The sequence below is a fragment of the Acomys russatus genome, chromosome 19 (genome assembly GCF_903995435.1).
Source record: "Acomys russatus chromosome 19, mAcoRus1.1, whole genome shotgun sequence".
NCBI classification, from domain to species: domain Eukaryota; kingdom Metazoa; phylum Chordata; class Mammalia; order Rodentia; family Muridae; genus Acomys; species Acomys russatus.
The window spans coordinates 44243266-44249548 of NC_067155.1; positions in this window are offsets into that span (position 1 = coordinate 44243266).

The window sequence follows — 6283 nt, forward strand, 5'->3', positions numbered from 1 at the left end:
GGGAGACAGAGAGAAGGAGGGAGGGAAGAGAGGGAGGGAGAGAGAGAACACAAAGTTGGGAGAGTTGAGAAGGAAGGAGTGGGTCTCGTAGGAGTGAAGAATCTGATCAAAATACATTCTATGCACATATGAAATTCTACAAGAATTAATAAAATAAAACATCTTCAAATAAAGGAAGCTCATTGTAGTTCCACACATCTGCAATCTTAATACTCAGGAGGCAGAAGCAAGGGGATCATCAGTTGGATTTGAGTTTGGGTTACATAGCAGGTTCGAGGTCAACCTGAGCCAGATAGTGTGACCACGTTTCAAAGACAAAATTAAAATGATAAGAATGGGTTGGAGCCTTGAGTCTGTAGAAGGGTATGTGGTTAGAATCAACCAGTGAGGAGCATGGTTCAGCAGCTGGTTGCCACCTAGCAGAAGCAAGAGGCTTTGGGTTCCATAAAAAGCACTACCCTCACCTCTGGCCCATACACACAATTTGTTTTTATATGTTTATATGCTTTATGCATATACATGTCCGTGTTCAACATGTATGATGTATATCTGGTGCCCATAGAGGTCAGGAAATGACATCATATCCTCTGGATGGATGGAGCTAAAATTATAGATGGTTATAAAGCCACCACGTGGCTGCTGGGAATTGAACCTGGGTCCTCTGGAATAGCAGATAGGGGAGTTGAAAATGGAGCCATCTATCCAGCCTGAACCCTAAAAAATAATCATAATAAAAACTGAGTGGAGGGGTGGCTCAGTGGGAGAAGGCCTGACAACCTGAATTCAATCTCTAGGGCCCACATAAAGGTGGAAGGAAGGAACTGCCTCCCCAAAGTTATCCTCTGACCTCCACATGCATACCGTTTTTGCATGTGTATCCATGTATATTCACATCATGTATACATAATAGTAACAAGTAAAAAAATGAAAGTCATTAAAAGAGAGAGGATCCACCATGCAGAGAAACAGCATAAGAACATGAATAAACTCAAAGTTAAAGATGAGAAGACAAGGGAGAAACAAATGGTATCACAACAGAATCTGCCCGTGCACTAGAAAAATCTACCAGAAAGGAAGCCGTTAACTCTAAAAAGAGAGACAGAGGGGAAAAAAGACTCATTTTGGGTAGATTCCTCTTGCAAAGTGACATGGTAGCAAGAGAAACTGAAATATATTAAAGATTAATATATGTTAAGAAGGGAAAAAAATAAGGCGGTTAGCAGAGGACAGAGATGACACTTCAAAGCACTAAAGAGATAATGAGTGGACATCAAATTATTCATATTGATATGACAAGGGGATTGGAAGTGTGCACCCAGGAGAAGGCCATGACAAGGACTGATGTGTAGCAAGTGGGGACAGGGAGAGAGGGCAAAAAGAGAACACGGTAATAAAATCTAAGGCTAACTGAGGAGGTTTGTCCATGCCTTAATCTCAGCATTCTTGAGGCAGAGGGGATCCTGACTTCTCTGTCTCAGGAAAAGAGATGGGGGGGGGGGAGGGAGAGAGAGAGAGAGAGAGAGGCTGGGAGTGTGGCTCTCTGATAGAGTATTTACCTATTTGGGTAGATTCCTCGGTGAGGGGTTGGGGTATGGCTCAGTGAGACAGGTCTGTCCTAGGATCTCCTAATAAGAGATCGAAGAGGTAGCTTGATGGTAGAACGCCTGCCTAGAATCCCCCAGTAAGGGACTAAGGTTCTGTCTCTCAGTGGTAGAGCACTTTCCTAAAATTCCCTGGTCAGGTCCTAGGAGCATGGCTCAGTGGTAAAACATTTTTCCACTATGTACAAGGCCATGGGTTCAATTCCCAGGAGGGTGGTGTGGGATGGGACGGGCAGGTGGGGTACACAAAGCAAGAACAAAAATTAGTTATAAAATTAACTATCTATGAACTGTGCTGAAGAGCAATTCAAGAAGATGAAGTAAACAATTCAACGGCAGGGTAAGAAGAAAAGCAGCAACCTGTGTTGTGTCCCCAGATATAGACAGATACAAATGAAATTCCAAAGCATTTCCTGAGAGGCTTACTCGAATGTGAAGAAATGTGTAGCATAAATATTTAGCTGGATAGGGCAAGGGCATGGAAATAGAATGCAAATTCTAACCCCAGTGAACAAAGAAAACAAGTGAGTTTACAATTTACAATCAAGCTGTGTTTTCTTCTTTTTATTCCATAATTGTTTGGGGAATAGTTTTGCTTTGAAGATAGGGTGTGCTGCCCCTTAAAAACAATGGGATAGCCAGGTGTGGTGGCGCATACCTTTAATCCCAGCATTCAGGAAGCAGAGGCAGATGGATCGCTGTGATTTCGAGGCCAGTCTGGTCTACAAAGCGAGTCCAGGACAGCCAAGGCTACGGAGAGAAACCCTGTCTTGAAAAAAACCAAAACAAACAAACAAATAAAAAACAATGGGATAAGGACTGGTTAAGTTCCCGTGTAGACCCACAAAAGGCAAATGAAAAAGAAAAGCCTACTTTTTGCTTTTTGAAGACAGGGTGTCATATAGCAGATAGGTCTCACGTAACATAGGTCTCAAACGTTCTACATTGCCAAAGATGACTTTGAACTTCAGATCCTCCTAACTCCCATTTTCAGGGGCCTGGGATTAGAAGTGAGTGTTACCACGCCCAGCCTAAAGAAATTCTACCTTCACAAGAACGTTACAAATATCAGCACAGTGTTCTGAGTCTTAGGCACAAGGAATAGTTTGCTCAGCTTTCTGTTACTGTAATACTCACCTGGGAGATATCAGCTTGTAAGAACAAGGTGTTATTTCAGGCCACAGTTGTGGAATTTACAGCTCCCCATCAGCAAGACCCATTGCTTTAGGGACCAGCATACCATGATGAGATGGCACGGTGGAGCAGCACTGCTCACTTCTTGGCCAAGTTGCGAGAGAGATGAAGAGTAGGGAGGTATGGTGGAGCGTGCCTATAATTCCACCACGTAGGAGAGAGTTCAGGAAGAGTTCAAGTCCAGCTTTTTGTTAGACTTTAAAACTGTATCATCATCATCATCATCACCACCACCACCACCACCATCATTACATTTATCTTGTGTGTATGTGCTTGGGGTATACACCTACCACTGTCAGAGGACCACCTATGGGAGTTGATTTTGCTGTTTGTACATGTGTGTGGGTACTTGTGCCAAGGTGTGTGTGTGTGTGTGTGTGTGTGTAGGTTAGATCATAGAACAACTTGTGGGAAGTGGGTCTCCATTTCGCCATATGGCTCTCAGAGTTCTAACTTGTGTCGTCGGGCTTAGGGGTAAGCGTCTTTATTCCATGAGCCATCTCACTGGCCCACTTTCTCCTTTTCATTTGGTCACAAGACCCCAGGCCACAGAATGATGCTGTGGGTCTGTCTGCCTCAGCTAATACAATTTAGAATCCCACAGTAGACATGGCCAGAGGTGTGTCTTCTAGGTCATTCTAAATATCTTGCAGTTAACAATCAAAATTAATAACTACAGATATGAAAAGATAAATGACTCTAGCAACTGAAAATCATAAAAAGAAAAATGGTCAGGATTAAATATGACATTTATACAAGAAAAAAAGATTAGCCAAAGTATGAAGAAACATAATATATGTGAATATATGTATATATGCTTAGTCTACATAAGCTATTATAAGCCCCTTCTCTTGATGGTTTTATAATATGTGATAATTTTTCACTAAATTTGAGAGGCTAAAATATCCAAAATTTACAGAAGTATTTTAGGTAAGAAAGAATAAATGAGCTATAAGGTCAAAAGAAGTATTTCTGCCAGTGCAGAAAGAAAGATCTTTCGATATTATTTCAAACTTTAAAAAATTCACATAAACAGTACAGAATTATTGTAAGTTTGTGTTATAGAGTTAATACTATATTAACAGCAGCTAATTAATATTTAATTTTAATTACTTTTGTGTACGTGTATAAGAATGCATGAGGGCCTGTGTGGAGGCCAAGAGGGACAACTTGTCGGAGTTTTACCACCTAGGTCTTGGCGATGGAACTGAGGACACCAAGGTTGGAGCAGGCACCTTCACGGGCGGAACAATCTCACCAGCCCTAACTATAATTTTAAACAACCACTTCTTATTCATCTGGACAAAATCCACGTGTGTCAAACATGACGCAATCTTCACCATGACATAAGATTTATAGTCCTGCTGTAGTTTAATGCACAGAGCCCTGAGGCTTAGAGATACTAAGGGAGTTATTCATGGGGACACAGGTTGCGTGCAGAAGAGCCTGCAGACTTTTATCTTCCCAAATGGGATACTATTGCACAGCTTCTTCTGGCATTTATTCTTTTAACTTTGACCTGTACTGTCTCTGTTGACTTTAAACACGTCATTTAGAAAGGATTACGGCATAGTCCTGTATGTAGGCATGCAATATAATTTACGAAAGCATTCCTTCCTTGGAGCAGGGAGACAGCTCACCGGGTAAAACCGGTGCCTGCACAACACCGATGACCCACATTTCACCCCCACAACTCACAAACACAGACTCAGCGGTTCCCATCTGTAATCTCCTGCAGCGAGATGAGAGGCGGAGACCAGGGAACCCACAGGACAGCAGGAACAGTACGAGGGCGTCTGCCTCAAAAAGGGTGAAGGAGAAAACCAATCCTCAAAGTTGCCCTCTGACCTTCACACTTGGGCCATGACACTCATGCCCATGAAAAACAAACAAACAAAACCCACCAACAACAACAACAACCCTTCCCTCCTCGCTGGACATTTACAGCATAATCATTTTGCCTTACCTTGTACAAATCTGTACAAAGTTAGTATTTAAAGCTTTACACCTAGAGTATTTTTGTGCATTTTGTGCGTCCAGGCATAGTGGCACATTCTTTAATGCCAGCACTCAGGTGGCAAAGGCAGGCAGATCTCTGTAAATTTGCTACCAGCCTGATCTACATAACCAATTCCAGGCCAGCCCCAGCACCATAGTGAGGCAGTGTCTTGGGAGGTGAGGCGAAGAACAAGTTCTGCAGACACATAAATTGAGGACTCAAAAACTTTTAAACACTGTATAGTATCAACTTTAAACTTAATCCTCTAAAATGTCTTCAGTCTCTTGAAGTCATCCAAAAACCATTGCTAATTAAACGCTACCAGTTCTATTTGTGGTTCCTAGCCTGCCACTTAAGAGCGAGGAAGGAAAAAGTACTTCAGTAGCTCCCAACAAATAAAAGGACAGAAAAAAATTTTTTTCCTCCATCATTTGGGGAAAATTACAAAAATTCGCAGAGGAAGTGCCAGGAACAAAATTATTCACTCCATGGGTGCATGGCTGGAAATCAACAGAAGTGGAAAGAAATATTAATCCCAAGTATTTTGACCATCCCTAAAAAAAAAAAAAGGTGGCTCTCTATGTGTTGGTGGCACACAGTGCACACCTTTGATCCCAGTACCCAGGAGGCAGAGGCAGGTGGATCTTTGTGAGTGAGTTCCAGGATAGCCATGACTACACAGGGCTACACATGTCTATACAGGGCTACACACACACACACACACACACACACACACACATACACACACACACACACCAAAAATGAAAAAAAAAGAAAAAGACTTTCTTTTTTTTTTTAATTAAAAAAAATATTTAAAATAAAATTTAAAAAATTTTTTTAAAGTTTAAAAAAGCTGGAGAATGACTAAAGTTGATCTCTGACCTCCACATCTAAGTGCATGTGTGCACTTACATTCACATACTCCTGCACAGGTGAACAGAGAGAGAGAGAGAGAGACAGACAGACAGACAGACAGACAGACAGACACAGAGACAGACAGAGAAAGACAGATAGACAGAGACAGATAGAGAGAGATAGACAGACAGACAGGCAGACAGACAGACACAGACAGACACAGACAGACAGACAAAGTGTTTCAAATATAAATAGGTGGTAGAGTACTTGTCCTGTCCAGCATGCACAGGGGCCTGAATTCAATACTCACTTTTAAAAACAAAAATAGCAACAAAATCCTCTAAAAGAAAATGAATGTTACTTATTGTGTACACAAATTTCCAGCACAAAAAGTCAGATAATGGCAAGCTGATAGGCGTCTCTTCTCTTTTTCCAAGTATTTGTTTGGCTAAATCCCATTTCATATTCAAACAGTCCCTGACTGTTTGATGTCTCAGTAGTCTCCAACGGTTCACTGTAGTCCAAACCTTCATACACAACTTTGTGTGTATCTATTTTAATTATCTACATTTTGCGCATTTATTTATTCAGTGTGTGTGTGTGTGTGTGTGTGTGTGTGTGTGTGTGCGCATGT